Source organism: Mirounga leonina, unplaced genomic scaffold, assembly GCF_011800145.1.
Source record: "Mirounga leonina isolate KUSES-001 unplaced genomic scaffold, KU_Mleo_1.0 Mir_125, whole genome shotgun sequence".
In the NCBI taxonomy this organism is placed as follows: Eukaryota; Metazoa; Chordata; class Mammalia; order Carnivora; family Phocidae; genus Mirounga; species Mirounga leonina.
In genome coordinates this window covers 64567349-64589363 of record NW_023270305.1, presented here as the reverse complement: position 1 = coordinate 64589363, position 22015 = coordinate 64567349, and positions in this window count along the sequence as shown.

Here is a 22015-nt window from a genome sequence, read left to right as displayed (position 1 = left end):
TGTATCACTAATTCTCTCTTCTACCTCATTTATCCTAGCAGTTAGAGCATCCATTTTTTATTGCATCTCATTAATAGACTTTTTTATTTAGACTTGATTAGATTTTAGTTCTCTTATTTCTCCAGAAAGGGATTCTCTAGTGTCTTCTATGCTTTTTTCAAGCCCAGCTAGTATCTTTATAATCGTTATTCTGAACTCGAGTTTCAACATCTTATATTCATACTGATTAGGTCCCTGGCAGTCAGTACTCTTGTTCTCTTTTTTGAGATAAGTTTTTCCATCTTGCCATTCTTGCAGGAAGTGGTCGCTTGTCTATTTGTAGAGTTGCAGCTATTCTTTTCTTGGATCTCTGGTTGAGTTTGCAGGTGTTCAGAATGATTTGATAGCTATCTAGCTGAATTCCTGGGATCAGACAAAACTAAGGTCTCCTACTCCTCTGCCGTCTTGGACTATCTCCTCTCTGTGCCTTTAGATGGAGGATGGGGCAGGGTATTAATAAGTGGTTCAGGAGCAACATCACAGGTCTGGGAATCAGTAGGCCTGAACTTTAGTCCTCTCTTGGAGCCCATACGACCCTGGCCCAGTCACTTGCTCCATTCAGTACCTATAATCAGATGGGTCAGTTCTGAGTTTCAGGGAAATTAATAAATTTATGAAGTGACCACAGATGCCTCTGGTCCCTACCATGACTTTGTACAAATCCAAGTGAATTCTGAATTTTAATAGTCCCTCAGCTGCCTATTCTTATGCAATGAACAACCTGAAAAATTACACCTGGCCTGAATGAAACACACCTTAAAGGAAATTTAACTGGCCAAGAGAACACCGGACTGGGGCACCTGGGTGGCTCAGTCATTAAGTGTCTGTCTTCGGCTCAGGTCATGATCCCAGGGTCCTGGGATCAAGCCCAGCATTGAGCTCCCTGCTCTGCGGAGAGCCTGCTTCTCCCTCTCCCACTCCCCCTGCTTGTGTTCCCTCTCTCGCTGTCTCTCTGTCAAATAAATAAATAAAATCTTAAAAAAAAAAAGAGAGAACACCAGACCTGTACCTTCACCTGAGATGAAATGAAGGGTCTGCAAATGGAAAGAATGGGGGACAGAGGAGGCTCCGAGAGCTGCTGCAGCCTCAAATGGCCCCCGTAAAGGGCTGGGACAGGCAAGAAGCAGACCACTCAGCGTGCATGCTCTCAGCCATCCAGTGGGGCTGAAAGCTGGTTTGCAAACCTAGCAATACACGCTTACATGCCCACAGTCACACTCTGCAAAAAGAAGCTGTAAAATTTTTTTTTTATTTTAATGAAGATTAAACAGAATCACTGAAGCTATAGATGTTAATCTTCCATCTGAACATTTGTGAAATTAGGCAACTTTGAGATACTTCCATGCCCACTCTGCTTTTTTCTCCCCTTCTCTGTGCCCACTTAACTTTTTTTAAGATTTATTTATTTATTTGAGAGAGAGAGAGAAAGGGGCAGGGGTAAAGGGAGACAGAGAATCTCAAGCAGACTCCCCGCTGAGTGGGGAGTCCAATGTGGGGCTCTATCTCATGACTCAGAGATCATGACCTGAGCTGAAACCAAGAGTCCAATGCTTAACTGACTGAGCCACCCAGGCGCCCCTGCCTGCTTAACTTTTTTACGTGTCCAGCATCCCCTGTTCCCTGTCCTCAATCACCTCACCCTCATCCCATTCCGATTCTACCCTTCCAGTTAACATGAAAAGTTATTGAAGGGGCGACTGGGTGGCTCAGCTGCTTGGGCATCCAACTCTTGGTTTCGGGTTGGGTCATGATCTCAGGTAATGATCTCAGGGTCATGGGATTGAGCCCCACATTGAGCTCCATGCTCAACGGGGAGTCTGCCTAAAAGATTCTTTCCTTCTGCCCCTGCCCCCACTCAATCTCTCTCTCTCTAAAATAAATAAATAAATCTTTTACAAAAAAGTTATTGGAAAGACTACACACTTTGCAGTCAGACAGATCTGGATTCAATTCCCAACTAATTATGTGTACTTGGGCTAGTTACAAAACCCATTTGAGCCTCAGCTTCTTCATCTATAAAATGGGGATAATGATACTTAGCTGATATAATAGCACATAGTGGATAGGGTTGTTGTGATAATTACCCAAAAATCTGCACAGAGTATCAGGCATATAGTAGGTGTTCAATAAATGTAGATTCCACTATTTTTCTCTCTGGAAAGTGCTGCTTTCATTTATTTAAGTCCTAGTACAAATTTGAATCATATCTCCTTTTCCTTTATGTCTGGGCATTAACACTCATATTGTTGTTGGTTGTGGTTGTGAAGCATTGTTGTATCTTGAGCAGCCCCAGGAGGGCTTGTTTCCTGAAATGCACTGATCTTAGCAAATGCTCAGTCTTGGAGGGGCAGGCAGCAGGGAGGCCAAGCTGCGTGAAAGAGAGCAGGGTGCCCTGGCTTTATGCACACTTGACCAGTAGCCTGCTGGGACAAATGGTGGTGAGTCCTGGAGACACAGGTATGGATGCCTCCTTGGCATCAAAGGCACAATAGGATGCAGCCACCTGCCCTTGAGCCTAGCAAGCCAGGGTCTCCTGCCCTGCCCACCACTGAAGCTCCTCATTATTCTTCAACACCCCTGTTCTTGGGCACCTGGGTGGCTCTGTCATTAAGCGTCTGCCTTCGGCTCAGGTCATGATCCTAGGGTCCTGGGATCGAGCCCCGCATCAGGCTCCCTGCTCCTCTGGAAGCCTGCTTCTCCCTCTCCCACTCTCCCTGCTTGTGTTCCCTGTCTGGCTGTCTCTCTCTCTGTCAAATAAATAAATTAAAATCTTTAAAAACACAAAACACAAAACACCCCTGTTCTTTCCTGAAAAGCTCGGGCCACCGGTTTCCCACTGACTTTTTCAAGTGAGCTGCTGTCCCAGACTTCAACACAGAGGGAGTGCTGCAGCCTCCCTGAGCCTGGCATCCCAGGCCTTGCTAAAGGGAACAGCAGCATCTTGAAGCCACCAGATGAAGCAGAAGTGCCACGCAAGTGACATGGGCTTTCCCCTGGGGCAGCTGTGGCTCCCAGGTCCGTGTGAACACCTGCACCCTTCCGTGGGCAACCTCTTCTGTGTCTCCATTGTCTACTCTGCTTATAACCTCAAACTCTAAAACAGGACCTCTTAACTTCTTAGCCCTTGTTTGGAAAGAAAGTGTGAAATCTCTGTGCATTTTGAAGCAACAGAGCTGAGTCATAACCAGCAGAAAGCTCACTTCTTTCTGTCACACAACCGACCATAACTGTGAAGCCCCAAGGCTTTCCTCCCCCACCAGCTTTCACAACCTTTCACAACCAACCAGTCCGGCTTTTGAAGCTCAGAGTGTGCAGGTCAGAGCCTGCTCGATGCTATGGAAGGGGAGTAGGGGTGTTTGGTCTTTTGCTGGGGACAGTGGTTAAAATGTTTGAGAAGCTAGCTCTCCCTAAGAGGAAAAGACAGTTTCTAAAAGAAGAATCCAGGGGGGCCTGGGTGGCTCAGTCAGTTAAGCACCGGACTCTTAATCTCAGCTCAGGTCTTGATCTCAGGGTTGTGAGTTCAGCCCCGTGATGGGCTCCATGCTGCGCATGGAACCTACTTAAAATAATGATCATGATAATAATAATAACAATAATAATAATAATAAAAGAAGAATCTAGATGTCTTTCCCTGGTCCATCAATAAGTCATTTTTGTAATAGCTCAAAAGCAAATGTGGGTGTTAACACTTTTATTATCAAAAATCTTTTTTACTACAAAAGCAGTGCATGTTAATTTTCTGAAAACCCAGAAAAGCAAAAGGGAAAAATAAAAAACACCACAACCCCCCCCATCAGCACATTTACAGTAACCATCAGTTGTTGAACAGCGCAAGCTAGGCACAGTGCTCAGCCCATCATGTGCCTTTTTAAATTTAATCCACACAACCTTATACAATTGATACTATTTAAATCTCTAACAAATGATTGAACAGTCTCAGATAGGGTAAGTGTACAGCCAATAAGGAGAAGAGCTGGGATTTGCACCCACTCCCCTCAACTTGGACTGTAAGACTTTATTCTCTGTTAAGGGACCTTCAGGCAGCAGAGATGATATTTGGGAGCTGAGGAGCTCTTTCCAGCCCCCAATCTCAATGCTTCAGAAGCCTCCCACTCTGGAATTCTCTGCCTGGTTGGCCACCCCTGTCCACGCTCACCTGCCCACCTGTGCCAGCTTCTACAGTGGCTTCGTCTTTGCCAATTGCCACAGCAACACATTTGCATGTGGCCCTTGGGGCTACTACACAGCATAGACAGAGCTCTCGCTGGTAGGGCTGCTGATACAGGAGCCAGAGGTCCTGCCCATCACTACCTTGCAGGGTGACCTTGGACAAGATCCTAGAGAGTTTCCATCTCTCATAGGAATAATAGCAATCAGTTTTTCCTGTGGTTCTAAAGGAGGTAAAGTATACAAGACCAGCCAGATAGTTTGAAGATTTATTTATTTATTTATTTGAGACAGAGAGTGCCCAAAGGTGGTGGGGAGGGGCAGAAGGAGAGGGGGAGAGAGACTCTCAAGCAGACTCCCTGCGAGCATGGAGCCTGACATAGGGCTCCATCTCACGACCCTGATATCATAACCTGAGCCAAAATCAAGAGTCAGACACTTAGGGACACCTCAGTGGCTCAGTTGGTTGAGCATCTGCCTTCGGTGGGGTCCTGGGATCGAGTCCCGCGTCAGGCTCCTTGCTCAACAGGGAGCCTGCTTCCCCCTCTGCCTGCCACTCCCCCTGCTTGTGCTCTCTCTCTGAAAAATAAATGATTAAAATCTTTAAAAAAGATAGACATTTAACCGACTGAGCTTCTGGATCAATAGCCCAGGGAAGGGCAGCTGCTGGACCCTGTCAATGACTACCATGGAATTGCAGCAGATCATGGAAGCCCAGGCTGTGATGTTCGGCATTACCCTTCCCAGGCGCCCCAAGACCATCCAGATAGTTTAAATGTCATATAACAGACAGTTACTGAGAAGGCACAAGTAAGTTGTATATAACATGTTTACAATGTTCAAAGGGCATTTGATGACATGAGGCTATGAGAACATATGCAGGCAGACCAGCTGACACCAAAGGTGCCTTAGTTGTGGAACAGGGATAGGCAAATGCATATTGACAGAAGATTTACCTGACATGCCAACCCAGAGTAGGTAGGTTCCCTGTGACATTGGATGGGGGGAAGCTGGAACCCTGCGGATGAGACGGAGATTGGGCTGGAGTCAGGAGAGCCTGCGCTGAGAACCGGATCCTGATTTCTCATCTGCTCCGGGGTGGCCTTTCCTGGAAGAGGCTGAGGCCCATGATCCTCACCCATCTGTTTTGGACTTTCTGGAAGCTGGGGAAACACCCCTATAGGCTTTGTCTCTTTGGACTTCAAAATAAGACTTAACTGAGAAATAGGAGAAGAGAGTGGGCCAAGGCGTGACTGCCCAAACCAGGGGTGCTGCTGATTTCTGCATCTAAGCACGTCAGCCCCACCAGCCCAGAGTGCTAGATCAAACTGCTCACTTGTGGCCTCATTGCCTTCTGGGTCTAATGCCCTGTAGTTTTAAATAGCCATCTCCTGCAACAGGAAGAAGAAAGTACCATTTTCTTCTGGGCTTCACCAGGCTCTTAAAACAATGCTGTTTCTGTTTCAGGTGATGCTACCCTGAAATGACCTGCCCATGCCTACAGCTGCTCATGCACCCAGTCAAGAATTAATTGACAGACTAACATTCTTAGCAAGGACACTGCTGAAGACCCAGTGCTGTGCCAGGCCTAGGAGGTTACCCAGGGGTTCACAACCCTGTCCCTGTCCTCCAGGAGGTTAACCTCAGATGGTGTTTGAGTCACCTTGGAGCTCACCCATGGGCACCGGAAAAAAAAAAAAAAAAAAAGTACAGGATCTGTGTTCCTTGGTGTCAGCCTGAGGACATTTGCCTGTTCTGGAAATGTTTACACAAACATTGCACTGTATGGAGCATTACACCACATGCATCTGCTTTTGTGGTTGTATTGTCCTTGAACATTTCCAGGGGCTGAGGAAGGGATGACAAGGAACATTCGTGGGCTCCCCCTGTGGGTGAGCACTGCGACAGCAGTTTCCGGGGGGTTACTCCTCCTTACACCACCTGATGGGAAGCTTCAGCCTTCTGCTCCGCGGGGTGGGGTTCTGGGGTGGGGGGGAGCCCGCGGCTCTCAGGGGCAGGGAGCGCTGTGCGCCGGAGCTGGGGCTGAGCATGCGGGTTTGTGCGCTGTTTGTTGTAGGCGTGGGCAATAAGGTGACATGGCACGTTCCAGCTCATGAGGGGCCTCGGGTGCTGGCTAAGGAGTGGGACGTTCCTGGGAGCTGCAGGAGCTGCTCAAGGGCGGTACTGATGTGATCCCATCTGCAAGGAAGCGCGGAGGCAGCTGTGTGAGGGCTGGCAGGGTGAGGAGGCCGCACTGCAAAATGAGACCAGAAGAGAGGGTTCTGGTAGGGCACATCTGTTGTCCCTTTCCTCCTCCCCACACACACAGAAGAATGGTCTCTGGACTCGAATAAACCATTTTAATAACCCACTTTTAAATTTTAGACCCAAGTCAGTAGCCTCTATGTTAATTTGGATAGTCAAAATTAGCTAAACTGAGTGAGGGAAGCTTATGCTATGGGCAACAGCCCTGGGAGGTGGCTGCTAGGAGGGCAAGCGTGACAAGATCTGGCACCACGGCTGAGGGAGTGCCCAGGGTGAGGTGCTAACTGTGGATTTAGGCTGACTTGAGTTTGAAATCTGGCTTGGCTGGTTACTAGCCATAAGACCTTGAAAATGTCATTTAATCTCTGATCCTCTCTACCTCGTCTGTAAAAGAGATTTCATCATCCCTCTCTTGCGTGATTATGGAAGTAGAGTATTCAAAGTGCCTAGCACACAGTTGGTGCTCAGTGACCTTAGCTGGTGTGTCACCTCTTGTCCTGGTTGCTCCACGGTGATGGCGGCCACCAGCCTGGCTCTGCCCTGTGGAGCAACAGTGCCCTTTAGTGTCTGAACTGGGAATGACAGGTCTCCCAGGTGCCCAGGTCCCCCTCCTGCTCCACCCCACATCCCACAGGTTCAAAGTCTCCTTTGTCCTCCACAGTCAGAGCTAACAACCACTCAGACCCAGCCAGCATGCGCCTCTCAGAAGAGCCCGAACTGCACTCTGGTCAGCAGGTGACAGGCTCCACTGTCCTAGAACTGAAGGACCTCAAACCCAGTGGGTTCTGAGCCTTGGGCTAGGAAGAAAACACAACCTTGAGTAGCCTGGAAACAGTTCTCTAGATATGGCCATGACCTCCAACCCCTCCTACCCCAGCCCCAAGGATAGTGTGAGTTGAAAGCAAAATGTCAGCTGCACAGCCAGGCTTTCCCCAGCAGAACAAGGAGAGAAGCCATTCATCAAACCCTGGGCACTCTCCAGGCCCCTGGTTCCACACCAGGCTGCAGATACCAGGGCCAGCAAACACAAAGCCCCGCCCCCAGGTAGCCGACTATTTAGTGGCATAAGGACATTGACCCAACAGTCACCTGCATACATAATTGCAGACCATAATAAGGTTATGAAGGAAAGGTTCAGGGTGCTGACTTCATCCAGAACCAGATAAGGTGTGGTCTTTACTGCTTCCATGGGCCTCATGAGCACCTCACTAGTTAAGGAGCTGTCTCTAGGCTGGGTGCGCTTAGCATAATTTAATGTTCATTGCTTTTTGGAGGTGGGCTGAGGTAGCTCTGGGCTGTCTGCCCCTCTGATTGGTAGACAGCAGTCAGGGAAGTCACCAAAGGATGAACAGGCATTAATAAGTGCTGGTTTTAAAAAGAACATTTCCAGAAGTAGTTCAGAGGTCCTGAAGTGGGATCTCCTGGGGCACCACGGTGCACAGAAATCAAGGGGAGGGACAGTAACGCTAGAGCAGTAGGCGAGGGTGATAACCAGGAGCATAGATGCCAACTTTGGGGCTTCTGTCCCCCTGCCACCTGCCCACCCGCTCACCTGCCAGCTGCGACAAGCCCCTCTTGCTCCCTCCCTCCTCCCCTCACTGCCCGGGGTGCCTCCATCAAGTCTTTTCTGGACTCCAGCCTTTTTTCCCTTTTCTGTATAGCATCCTATCAACTGTGTCAGAGCTGTTTTCCCTTTCTCCCTTCTTTCCACAGAAAATCCTAAGTAAAAACTGGTCTTCAGAACCATACTCCCGTGCCTAAGCTGCAAGGATTTCTTGCCCGCCCTGTGTGTCCAGCCCTGTGCTCCTTCCTTACCCCTCAGAGGCTTCTCATCTTGTCCTGAATCCGGAGACTGGCTCTCAGCTATGCAGTTACATTCTGAGCCCTGTTGATGGAAACAACATTTAAACGTGTTCCCTCTCTTTCTGAACATTCAGGTCCACACAGGGGAGTCAGCCTGGGGGCCAGTCAGCTCATCTGGTGAGTGGCTTGAGATACACAAGGAAAGAGCGTGGCATCTGGAGTCTAAACCCCTGGGTTTGTAACCTGGCCCTGTCATTTTTTTTAAGCTGTGTGTCCTTAAATCTTCCCACTTCTCTGGGCTTTGGTTTCTTCATTGATGAAGTGGGGAACAATAAGACTTTCTCTGCTTCCCTTGCAGAGGGTTTATGAGGATCAGATGAGGCACTGCAGTGGTCCCCAGATGAGGCTCCTGAGACAGGTGCCACCCATGAGGACATTTTCACCAGCCCACAGTCAGCTGAGGAAAATGAGGACAATGGAGGGAGGTGTTCACAAAGGTAGATTCATTCAACGGGAAGGGCTGGCCTATATTCTCAGACTGTGTCCTTCTTTGCATTGAAATTGCATTTATCTGGGGGCCTGGGGGGTGCAGTCAGTTAAGCGTTCGACTCTTGGTTTCGGCTCAGGTCACGATCTCAGGGTCATGAGATCAAGCCCCGTGTGCTCAGCGTGGAGTGGTGAGTGGCTTGAGATACACAAGGAGTCTGCTTGAGTTTCTCTTTCCATCTGTCCCTCCCCTTGCGCTCGCTATCATTCGCTCTCTCTCTCCTGTCTCAAATAAATAAATCTTCACAAAAAAAAAAGAAATTGCATTTACTTTATGAAATGATGTTAGAACATTTTTTTATTTTAATGTTTTCACTTGACAAAATAAAAGGGTAACTATTCAATTTGGGGGAAACTTACTGCTCTGTGAAACCCCAAATCGACCCAAATAAGGGTAACCAGAAAGCCCTCTGCAGACCACAGGTACCGCTCATGCCGCCCCACCTCCTGGACTCCTGGCCGTAGCCTGTGTCCTTGGTGGTGGCCTTCTCATCCTGGCATTCAAAGTGAAGATTCTGGAATCTGACCGTTAGGGCTTCAACACCAGTCATGCACTTCCTAGTTTCAAGTGATCATGGACACATTGCTTATGCTTGAGTTTCGGTATCTATAGTGAAGATTTTTTTTTTTTTTTTTTTTTTTTTGAGTAGGGCACATAAGTGGCACCTGGATGGCTCAGTCAGTTAAGCATCTGCCTTCAGCTCAGGTCATGATCTCAGGGTCCTGGGATTGAGCTCCACATGGGGCTCCTGGCTCAATGGGGAGCCTGCTGCTTCTTCTCCCTCTCCCTCTGCCCCTACCCTCTACTTGTGCTCTCTCTCTCTCTCTCAAATGAATAAATAAAAAATCTTTTTTTTAAAAGGCACATAAAATAGCATGTGGCACATATGGGCACTCAGTGAATGTGAGCTGTGATTATATAACAATTTTTCCTCCCAGCCCCAGCTCCCAGGTCACAGCTGCCTGTACCAAGCCTTAAACCATCATGTGCTCTGCTTTTCTGTCTCCATCTCCAAACCCTTTCCAGATCTGCCTTCAGGGGCCAAGAAGCCATTGGCTTCTCCTGGAAAGTTCTGGGAAGGGAAATGTACAGGACTGTTCCCAATAAGCAGAAAGAAGGGTTTTAACTGTACTTCTGTTTTTCCTTTCCTTCTAAGACTCTGCCCATTGACTTGCAAAGGAAGAATCGCTTTCAGGTTTCAGCCATCTTTTGCCACAGCTAAGCCAGAAGGGGAACTTGGAAGCTGAAGACCCGGAGAGGAGCATCTGCTTGGCGGAAGCCAGGTGTTTTGGTTTGTTTGTTTTAAGGGAGTCCTTTTCTACTTCAGTTTCCCCTTCTCAGGACTTAGACTCACAGTCCCTTCCGCTCATGGCAGACACGCGTGCTCTCAGTCATTTGCTAAGAAGACAGCACAGCATGTGTCTGCCTTGTGATTACAAATGTGCAGGGAGCACGCACCTGCCTCCAACACTCTGTTGCATTAAGAGAGAACTCACAACCGGCCCTGGGCTGGGGCCAGCCCATCCACATTTCAGCAGAAGAAGACAAGATGCTTGCTTGGTCCTGGACCTCCAGAACAAGCTGAGAACACCAGCTAGTCCCCAACTCCACGCTCTTGAGAGTCAGCTGCTGATGCCACCTGGAGCCCACAGAGGTAACGTGCTTTTGCTCTTGCTTATAGCTTGTGTTATCTGCATAATTGACAGTTGGAAGTTTGCATGCAACGGCATTTCCATTTTTTTTCATACTTTGACACCGCAGGGTCTCTACTGATTTTGTCCCTAAGTGCCCCAAAAATCATGTAGAGGGTTTTGCCTTTCAGAGTTGCTTTAATCAAGGTCTGGCTCCCTTTATCTGTAGTTCCCTAGGCTCTATCCTCTCTCCCTGATCTGCTCACACCCCCAGCCTGGTGGCCAGATGGTTCAGGTGGGCCGTAAATGTCCCCAGGAAGAGAGGAAACAGGTCCAGCCCAACATGAGAAGCAAGAATCCTAAGAGTCACCCTAATTGGACAGCTCAAGGGCACAGGGTCCCCCGTGAAAGCAGCGATGGTGCTGACTGGCTGTGCTGACCGGGGACCCCAGGAGCTGGGGCTGGGGTCCCCTTCCCCTGCCAGATGTGGGCTGTGTGAGGAAGGGGTAGACACAAAGCCTGGGAGGATCATCAATAATGCCCACCACACAGTCATTCTTGAGCTTTGGAAACTGCTGACAAAAACTTGTGCCTACAAATTTAGAGGATTTGTGGACTCTTGAAGTCCATCTCTGAGGGCCAGGAACCCCTACACGGTCCTATTTGATTCAGCAGCTGCTACATGCTGCCTTGGAAGAGCGCACACCTTTATGTCCCACTCCCCCTCAGAAACCTACCGGAGTCCTCTCTCATTACCTGAACTCCCCGAGCTGGCGGTGGCCCATGTCCCCTCCACCTGGTGCCACTGTCCATCTCCACCTTAGCTCCCCCACCCCCTCCCAAGAGCCACTGCTCCTGGAGGTTTCCTGCAGGTGGCCTTTGAGCCTGCCACTCTCCCCACCTGGATTGCGCTTCCTGCAGTCTCCTCTAGCCAAATGCTACCCTTAAAGCGGAGCCCACTCAAAGGCCCCCATGCAGCCAGGCCTCATTGGAAGCCCATAGCTCCTTCCCTCGTGGCTCCTGTGGGACACTGTGCCCTGGTGGTCAAGTGGCTCCTAGAACTGAAGGATCTCCAACTTGCTCGGCAGCAGAACAGGCCTCCTTGGCTCCAGCAGGGCATCAGTTACTGAAGGAGGGAACAAATGAGCAAAGGTCTACATTTATACAGCTCTGCCCTCTCGCAGTTTGTCCACATTTCCTCATTCTGTTTCCCCGCTCCCTGGCTAGACTGTGGAACTGAGCCAGAGGACATGTGCCTCTGGCCTCCCCGGCACAGGGCCCCAAATAGCGGCGCTAACAGGGTCTGGAGCACAAGGGCACACTGCTTACACTGACTGAGACCCCATATGACTATCCAGGAACTCAGATAAGTAGCAGATTAATTTTTAGAGAGAAAGGATTCTTTATCCCCCGAGTTACTCCCTTATTCTCTGACCCTGACAGGGCCTGTATCCTCCACGAACCACAAACCATGCAGTGGGACTTAAACTGAAATAAATAAGAATCTGTGGAACATGTTCTTTGTTTAATTCCACACGTTTTGTTAGGGCATCTGCTGTGTGCCCGTAATTGGTCTAGATGGTAAGAATATGTCAGCGAACAGACAAAATCACCATCCTTCTAGAATGTCCTTTCTGGAGAAGGAAGGTAAGCAATAAGCAAATAACTGTAATATTTAGTATGCCTGATGGTGAAAGCAGTTTGGAGGGAAATAAAGTTGGGGAATGGGAATGGGGACCAACAGGAGTAAGAGAAGGTTTGGAATGTTCACCAGGGTAGTCGGAGAGAGGTTCATTGATGAAGTGACATTTGAGCAAAAGGCCTAAAAGAGAGGAGGGATCAAGCCCTGCAGAGAGCTGGGGAAAGGTCTTTCCAGGCAGGGGGGAGAGCAAGCGCAAAGGCCCTGTGGAAGGGACAGGTCCAGGGTGATGGAGGAACAGTGTGGAAGGCTGAGTGGCTGCAGCAAGTCAAAGTACTTGGTGTCCAGGCCTGGGCTTGGCCTTCAGAGCAATTCAAGGTAGGGGAAAAACACAGTCCTTGATCTCAAAGAAGCAAGGAGCTTCTAAAGCCCACACAGCAAATGCTAAAATAATAGCACACCTAGAAAAGTTTGAGTCCCAGTCCATGCTGTGAGAGTTCAGAAGAGAAAGCTCAGGGTGCTCAGGGCTTAAAGGGACAGTGGAGACCAGCTGGGTAGGCATTAGACAGGCAGGGAGGAAGGTGGCGTGGGCACAGTGAACACTATGGGACATTCTGATCAACTATCAGCATGTTCCCTGTGAGTAAGTCTCTGAAATTATTGCCACTTGGGATTTGGGGAGACAAATCAACAGAGGTTCATATTGTGCAGGTATTTTATCCCAGGAAGAGAAATTCTGTATCAAGGCCTCTTTTCTTTCTTTCTTTCTTTTTTTTTTAAGATTTTATTTATTTATTTGACAGAGAGAACACTAGCAGGGGGAGCAGGAGAGGGAGAAGCAGGCTTGCTGCAGAGCAGGGACTCCCCCCAGGATCATGACCTGAGCCGAAGGCATATGCTTAACCGACTGAGCCACCCAGGCACCCCTGGTAAAATTATTCTTAAAATTATCTGGTTTAATAATTCTTAAACTGATTAAAGGTCAAAGTAGCAAGACAGTGGCCACAGAGCATTAATCCCGAGTACAGACCCCTCCGAGTGGGACCCTTCTGAGCGTGGGGCCTGTGTGACCACCCTGGTTGCAACCTGTGGAACCATCTAGGCGACAACTTTCAACACACGTATCTTATGGTTTAGGTCCTCTGCAAAGTCTGTTGCTCCCAGTAGCTCCTATCAGAGCTGGGATGAGTCCTCAGACTGGTATTAGGAGAGGTGTGAGGCTCCCCATTACAGTAATAGAAACATGCAGCAAGGCCTCAGGAGTATCACCTGAGCATCTTCAGATTCGGATCACTGCTGCCTCATCAGCTTCTTCCAGATGCAAAAAGCACCTCAGGGTCTTGGGGCCTCATTTGTTTGTGTCAGATATAATAACTTGCCTGGTGATTGCTTTTAAAAACTGGATATGCTTCCATCTGCCAGCCTCTGAAATCAGACCCATGTTTCATGTTTCCCAGTGTGCCTTTGAGAAAAGTCTATAAACCCATAAACACTTTCTTTTTTCTCTCCAAGGATCAGTTTAACTCTAATACTTAATACCACTGATTACTGAGGAGTTGTGTGTAGAATACCTTCTCTTTGAGGCTCCATTTCTTACCCCAGGGGACTGGATGAATATGTACCCATACTTCATTATGGAAGATTTCAAAAGCCTCTAAAGAAAATGAAAGCAGTTTTGAGTTAAACCTATAAGGGAATAGAGAGGAAATACTGGCAGTAGAGTTTTCTATTTGGATTACTGATCCATTTGCAGAGATCTGGTTTTACAAGAGTAAAGAAAAGCCCCTAAGCGTAGTAGCTTGTTTTAATACCCAAACGCATTACCCGGCAACTAAGAGCATCTAACTTACTTGGTCATACAAGCGTATCTGAATAAATCCCAATTCTCTGCTGGGTCCTTGTCCTCTGCACAGAAACTGGCACCTATGGGCTTGGCAACTGTGGCCGAGTCGGGAATCAGCAGTGCCAGGGTCAGCAATGTAGCCAGAGGAAAGTTCCATCAAAGGGCTTTTTGGCCAGGAGCTGTTGAGGGCCCAGGAGTCAAGAGAAGAGCATGGGGGACTCTCCAGGGTGCCCAGAGCCCCAGACCACGCGCCGCCACCCCCAGAGCAGGGCAGAGTCTCCAAGGGGGCTCCGGGAGGGGCCCATGGCCCCACAGTAGGGTGGGTGGTGCTTTGAGCCATCGTTCTTTGAACATTGAAGCCGGTGCGACCTAATTCGCTAAGCACAGGCTGGAGAAGTTAGATATACCTGCTTAAATTCAAAGCCAAAGACACTCGGGGTTATTTTCTGAGGTATTTTCCTGGTGGTTGGACAATCGTTCTGGGTTTGATTTGCCTCCCGCCTCACGGTGAGAGTCTTTCCTCAGTCTTTCCCAAATGTGGGAAAGGACTTAGGACTCATCCTTGGTTTTGATGCGCTATACCACACTGTGGCCAGCAGAGGGCAGCACTGCATTTCAGAATGGCAGTTTGAGAGCCTTTCAAAAACTCAAAAGAATTTGAGCCCCCCCACCTTGTCATTACTACCCCCTTCATATTCTTCGTTAATGCCTTGTTTCCTTCTGTTTCCTATTCTGGGGAACCTTAAAGCCATCTGAAATTATTCCATTGCTGCTGTGAGGGAAAAAATTGATTTCCTCATTGGGATGGACTTGAGCAAAATTATACCATAGTAGACCCCACCCCCACGCCAGGTAAGCCCGGCTGGACTCTTTCTTCCTCCCTCCCTCCCCCCCCTCCCTTCCTCTCCATCCCTCCCCCTCTCTTCCCTCCCCCTCTCTTCCCTCCCCCCTTTCCCTAAATGCAAAGTTTGCTGCCCATTAAAATGAATGTCAGACATCAGTGAGCAGCCAAGGAAAACATTTGAGGAAGTAACAGGTCAAGCCAATAGTGTGAGAGTCTGAATCTCTGGTCCCAGAAATACCAGTGCCGCTAACGTGAAGTCTTGCCTCCTAGCCCTGGACCCAGCTCTCCTTGGTAGTGCTAGTCATGGCTTCTAAACTGTTTCCTAATCATGCCCATGACTGAGTGTAAATGTGCCTTATGAGTGCCAGGGAATTTCCTCTGTGAGACCTGTTTTTCTTTACCCTGTCCCAATCCACAATTAGCCAAATCTTGGCCCACGCTACAGGCTGGTCTTTGGCTGTGAGACCCCTCCTTGCCCCTTCCTCCGCCTTCTGGCAACCAGTACCCTTTCTCAGGCTCCGAGGGAATCTGGAGGAGGATTTCCTCCCAGGCTGCTTTCCTCAAGTTTTACCTCTGCATCTCTTGTCTGCTGGGGTGTGGTTCTCCATTAGAAGTCCTACTGGGAAAAGGAAAGCTCATGCACCATTCACAACAGGATGTTCACATTGAGAAAAAAAAAAACAACCTTTTATTTATTTTTTTTAAGCAATCTCTACAGCCAACATGGGCTTGAGGGACAATAACCCAACAGAATTGAATTCTAGAGGTGAGACGCCTAGTTTTGGAGCAAGATATATGGAAATAGAGGAGACTAGGTTACCATATAGGGAGCTGCCTCTTCACTGGTCACTGAAGCCAGCCTTCAATCTAACTAGCTGGTGCAGGGCCAAACACCCCCAGCCAGGTCTGGTAAGCAAGCACTTCTGCTAAGCACTGTTGCTTCCACAGAGCCAGAGGTGATCTCATCACAGCGGCTGGGTTCTCTATTATCTGTCCCAAGCACAGAAGCACCTCTAATAACCTTTGCAGGTGGCAGTCTATCCTGAGAAGCTCCTATCTATTCCGTACTGGGCTAATCTCTGAAGAGGATACAGTGAAAGAACCCTCAATCCCTCAAGGAGCCTGCCACCCACCTCCTCCCAGAAGCTACCTTCCCTTTCCACGTTTTTCTCACGGGCTTTTAATGGGTCATTTCAATAGTCCCACTCCATTGAGCAACATTGTATGCTCAGAATGGTGACGTCAGGCTTTATTACACACTCCCATTACAAACTCCGGCATATAATATTTACATACGCACTGGTTCTCACCAAGAAACTCAAAGCCATTTATGGATCCTGTCCCATTTGCTCCCACGGGAGCCCTGAAGGTAGAGAAGAAGGTGTGGGCTCATTCTATCTGGGAACAAAGAGACTGGAAGAAACTTCCAGGCCTTCTCTGATATAAGAAAAGATCCCTCCAAGGTTAGTCATGGTCACCCACCTGTGCTTTATCGACATTTTGAGTTGATAATCCTAGGGCCATCTCATGAAACTCACATCTTGCAGGATGATAATCCTCATTCAGGAGCCAGGGTTCTCCTATTAGTTCATAAGGCAAACTGAAACATTGTAGATTCTGTGACGAGGGGTCAGTATAAGGACCAAGGCTTAAGAGCTTGCCTGGGTGGCCAACCAGAGCCAGGCCTTGGCAAGTCCCAGAGGATGGGCATAGGGTCTCGGGTAAAATGAGAAGTTAGAAGAACCTAGACATTTTCATTCAAATGGCAATTCAGTATTGTACAGACACATGAGAAAAGGTGAAAATGCAGAGTGTGAGAGCATATCTGGGGAAATGACAACCGGGTCATGAGTGGGACGGGAGAGTGAGCGCAACTACAGTGTGAGAAGCGGCTGGAGAGGCCAAGCCATGCAAATCCTGTTCACTCTGCCAAGATGTGCAGACTTTATTCTAATGGTTCTCTGACTGGCTTACACAGGATGGAGACCTGATCAGATTTGATTTTGAAAGAATCCCTAGGGCTGTGATGAAGAGAGTAAGTCAGGGAGGCCAGAGTAGGTGCAGAGATTCACACTGGAGGCTCCCACGGGAGTCAGGCAGGGCCAGGCATCTGGACTACGAATGCGACAGTGAAGGCAAAGAAAGCCAATGGATTTGAGAGCTATTTAAGAATGAAAATCCCAAGGAGGATGTGGAAAGAAGGGACCCAATACTAGAAATTGGATTTTCCCATATAAACTTTGATATCTAATACAATTTTATATCCTTTGAACTTCCGGGTATCAGGAGGGTAACAGAGTAAAGGGAGAGTCTAATATTTGAACTTTCAAATTCCTACTATGTGCCAGGCACTGCCTTAAGCTCTTATAACCCATAGGATAACAAGGGCTTTGGAATAAGGATTCCAGCTTTGTATTTATCATGTATTTGACATTGGACAATTTACTTAAACTTTCTCATCTATATAATGGGGTTAATAATACCTTTCATTCCGGGTGGGGGGGGATGGGCAGAATAGGTAAAGTGGGGAGAGGTTAAGTAATTTACCCAGAATTTTCACCTCTGGTCATAATGGAGTAACAGGAATTGAATTTACCTTCTCACCGTAAACAACCAGAAAACAAGACAAAAACGCATAGAACAAATGTGGTTAGATATTGGACAACAGGCAGCACAAGTCTGTGATCCCTAAGAGAAGGGAAACGCATGAAGTGATTGCCCTGGTTTTCTGCCTAGAGACATAGTCTAGACCGTGGCACAGGGAGAGCCCAGGGGACTTGCTGAGTTGTGAGAGCGATCAGCGTGCAGGGGTAGAGGGCGGATAATAGCTGGAATTTGTAGGGCAGAGATGGAGTTACAAGAGAGAAAGAGCTTGAAGGTCCCCTTGAATCTTTGCTCAGTAGTAAATAGAAAACATGAACACAGTCAGAAGAGAAATGGAAGGTCTGGGAAAAAAAAGCAAATGAAATTTCTAGAGATGAGAAGTAATAAGAGTAGATACTGCAAGAGAAAAAATTACTGAACTTGAGATATTGCAATAGAAATAGCCAAAGTGAAGCAGAAGAAAAAACTTTAAAAAATGAACAGAGGGACGCCTGGGTGGCTCAGTCGGTTAAGCAGCCAACTCTTGATTTCCACACAGGTCATGATTATGGGGTCCTAGGATGGAGCCCCACATCAGGCTCTACACTTAGCAGGGTGTCTGCTTGAGGATTCTCTCTCTCCCTCCCTCTCCCTCTGCCCCTCCTCATGCCAACTCTCTCTCTTTCTCTAAAATAAATAAATAGGGGCACCTGGGTGGCTCAGTCCGTTAAGCATCTGCCTTCAGCTCGGGTCATGATCCCAGTATCCTGGGATCGAGCCCCGCATTGGGCTCCCTCCTCCATGGGGAGCCTGCTTCTCCCTCTCCCTCTGCCTGCCACTCTCCCTGCTTTGTGTTCTCTCTCTGTGTGTCAAATAAATAAATACAATCTTAAAAAATAATAATAATAAAATAAAATTAAATAAATAAATATATCTAAAAAAAAAAAAAAGGAAGAAGTAAAACATGTGATTACAATAGCCCAAAAGGTGGATGGGAGTGAAGAATTGGAAGTTTATTCTTGTAAGGTTCTTAAATTTTATGTGAAGGGGTATAATAATATTTTAAAGTATTCCGGGATATGCAGTTTATCCAAGGTTGTACATACAGTAGAGCTGGGAGCAAATCAAAAATTCCCAATCACAAAGCCTTACATAGAGAAAGAAGATGGGAGAACAGGCTCACGCAGCTGTAGAGTCCGATGGTGCTCCAAGACAGAGTTGTACCAAAGGCTATGGGAATTAAGCCCCTTCATCCCTGTAGCCAGTGGAATTGTGTCTTCTAAAAGACATGTTCAAGTCCTAAATCTCTGTACTTGTGAATGTGACCTTGTATGGAAATGGGGGATTTACAGATGTCATCAAGTTAAGAGGAGGTTAGGGGCACCTGGGTGGCTCAGTTGGTTAAGCGTCTGCCTTTAGCTCTGGTCATGATCCCAGGGTCCTGGCATCGAGCCCCACGTAGGGCTCGGTGGGGAATCTGCTTCTCCCTCTACCACTCCCCCTGCTTGTGCTCTCTCACTCATGCTCTCTCTCTCAAATAAATAAGTAAATAAAATATTTTTTTTTTTAAAAAGGTTATACTGGATTACAGTGAGCCCTAATCCAAAGATGGGTGTCTTTTTTTTTTTAAGATTTTATTTATTTATTTGACAGAGCGAGAGAGAACACAAGTAGGCAGAGTGGTAGGCAGAGGGAGAGAGAGAAGCAGACTCCCGGCTGAGCAGGGACCCCAATGAAGGTCTTGATGCCAAGACCCCTGAATCATGACCTGAGCCAAAGGCAGACACTCAACTGACTGAGCCACCCAGGTGCCCGACTAGTGTCCCTTTGACAAGAGAGAAATTTGGACACAGAGGGGAAAGAGACACAGGGAAAGTGTTATGTGGCAGTGGAGAGGCAGAGCCTGGAATGATACTTCTATCAGTGTTGGAACACCCAGGATTGACTCAACCACCAGAAGCTGGAAGAGACAAGGAAGAATCCTCCACTAGGTTCCTCAGAGGAAGCATGGTCCTGCCAACACCTTGATTTTGGACTTCTGGCCTCCAGAACCATGAGAGAAGAAATGTCTATTGTTTCAAGTCACCAAGTTTGTAGTAGGTTGTTACAGCAGTTCTAAGAAACCAATACAATCCTGAAAACTTGCTTTTCCCTCATGTTCCCAGTCTTTGCAAGGTGAAAAGGCTCTGGGGGCCCAGGTAGGAAGTGAATGAGGACAGCAAAGCTCTAAGTTGAAAAAACAAACCAGCTTCAGGGTCTAAGAGCCATAAAGGAGGGAACTGGTTGGACTGGTTTTCTCATAAAACCCAGAGACTTTAATCCCAACCAGGTTGAATTTTAAAGTTAATTGACTCAGTGAGTAACAAGTAATGCTTGAACAGCTTGCTGTGGTGTGTGTGTGTGTGTGTGTGTGTGTGTGTGTGTCCCTGTGTTAGGCCCACAGAGGAAAGCCAGATGAATCAGATGCCCTTAATCTTGAAAAGCTCTTTCTAGGAGGACTCACCTCAGTGAAAGGTATAATGAAATAAGTCAATGGAATTAGTCAAGTAAGTGAGTAACTAGCTACAGGGGCTCAAAATCAAGAGTGATTCATTCCACCTAGAGGAAAATCAGCCAGATGACTTCAAGGAGAAGGAGGAGACACTGTACCCAATAATGCTTGAGAGTAGAGGCTGCTGCCCCAAGGACAAGCTGATCTTCTGTGTCCAATAGATACAAATGGAGGAGAGCAAATCTACCAGGAATGCTGGTGTTTTTCCAGGGAACGTCTCACGGTAATTAGGTAGTGGCGCTCTCTGCTCAGTGGAGCAGTATAAAGCTGTCTAGCCCTGGCTTGAGCAGGGGATGATTCTCTGGGCTCTCAGAGTCTCTCCTTTTCCTTCCTGGTTCTCCACATGGGGTTGGTGTTCATCACCACATTCTGCAGAGGCTGAGGAAGGTGGCGAAGGTAGGGGAGGGACAGAGTGATATGGAACTGCTAATAATCTCTTAGCAACTACCTTTTGTTCGAGAGCTGGTGGTGTAAGAAGGAGAGGGCAGAACTTTGTCTAAAATTTGCAGGAGTCAGGGTAAGCGTATAGCCTGCATGTCCCAGCTCCATCCACATTGACAAAAGGTAGCACCCCTTGGCCCCACTTGGGCCTCCCCCGTAGCATGGCCCAGAGTCTGGAAAAGGGACCCAGAGAAGAGGCTGTGTCAACCCTGAAAGCAAACATGACCCTTTTGAGCAAGGAATTTTGGTGTCCTGAGCACCCAGAATGTGGTCTAAAAGGAAGGTGCAGGCTCTAGTAGGCATATTCCCATGGCCCTCTTGACCCTTACCCCAGGGGGAAGAGACATGGCTGGAACAGGCCTGGAGCAGGACCCTCTAAAGCCTGGGACCTGAGCTCACTGACCCTTAGATTTCTCTGAGCCTAACGTAGAATTGGGCAGGAGCACTCTTCAACTCGACATGAACTGATACTGAGTTTCTTGGTTTGTTCTGGTAGCTGGACAAGCTAATACCAATCATCACAGCAGCCTATGAAAAGAATCTCATGGAGGGTAATGTGTCTGAAGCAGTGGTTTTCAACTGGGGGCAGTTCTGCCCTCAGGGCCATTTGCCAGTGTCTGCAGACATTTTGGGTTGTCACAACTGGAGGGTGCTACTAACATCTCATGGATAGAGGCCCCCACAACAAGCAGTGATCCAGCCCCAAATATCAATAGTGCTGAGGTTTGATACATGAATTTTTCAGTATTTTGAGCATGTGGACTTGCCTGCTGCACGATGCTGAGGCTAGAAAATATGCGATCACAGGAGTTGGGGCTCCTAAAGAATGACCCAGAGTAACTGCTTCTAGAAAAATGGATCAACACCAACAGAAAAACAGCTTTATGGTGAACCTGTGACTGTACTATCAGCCTCAACAAATGGACTTGCGGCCCATACCAAGATCTGCTAACACCAACTAGTCCTGAACCATCAACCCCTTTTCCTTGTGCACCTTGCCACACACCACCCACATCACCTCCACCGTCCCCTAGTCTTTGTTCTTCACAGGGGCAGCTCTCCAACTAAAACTCTAATGCTTAAACTGAGTTTTCTTTGCAACTTAATACCATGCCTCACAATGTCTACTTTTCTTTTATCAGGCTATATAACTCAGGACCCAGGCAAAATTTGGACTTAGGTCTATGTGGTCAACTGAGCAATCAGTCCTAGTTCCCCAGAGCAGCCAGGGGTCCGGGAGGGATGCTTTGGGCGACATTTCACCAAATGTTTTTGGCCTCCCTCTAGCCAGAGCAGAAAGTGGCAGTCAGGACATTCTGAACAACAACCCGTCTTCTACCCCCACCGCAGGTTCATGATGAGCCGGCAGGGCCAAGTCCAAGATCATACCCCCTCTTCTTCATAAGGCCTGGGATCCCAGCAGTTCTGGGATCTAAAAGTTCTTCAGGCTCCTAAACTTTCCAATAATGTTTTCCAATAATTTCCAGTGATGTTTTCCTCAAAAAATTTCCCCAATAATAAGCTAAGAAAAAAGGAAAACATGTTATTTTTATTGACTCCGTCAATTCTTGTTTATTCTGGGAGGAATTCTCCCATGTGAGAAATCCCCAGCTTCTCCTTTTCTCCCAGACTGTTCTTCATTCATTCCTTCATACATCTTTA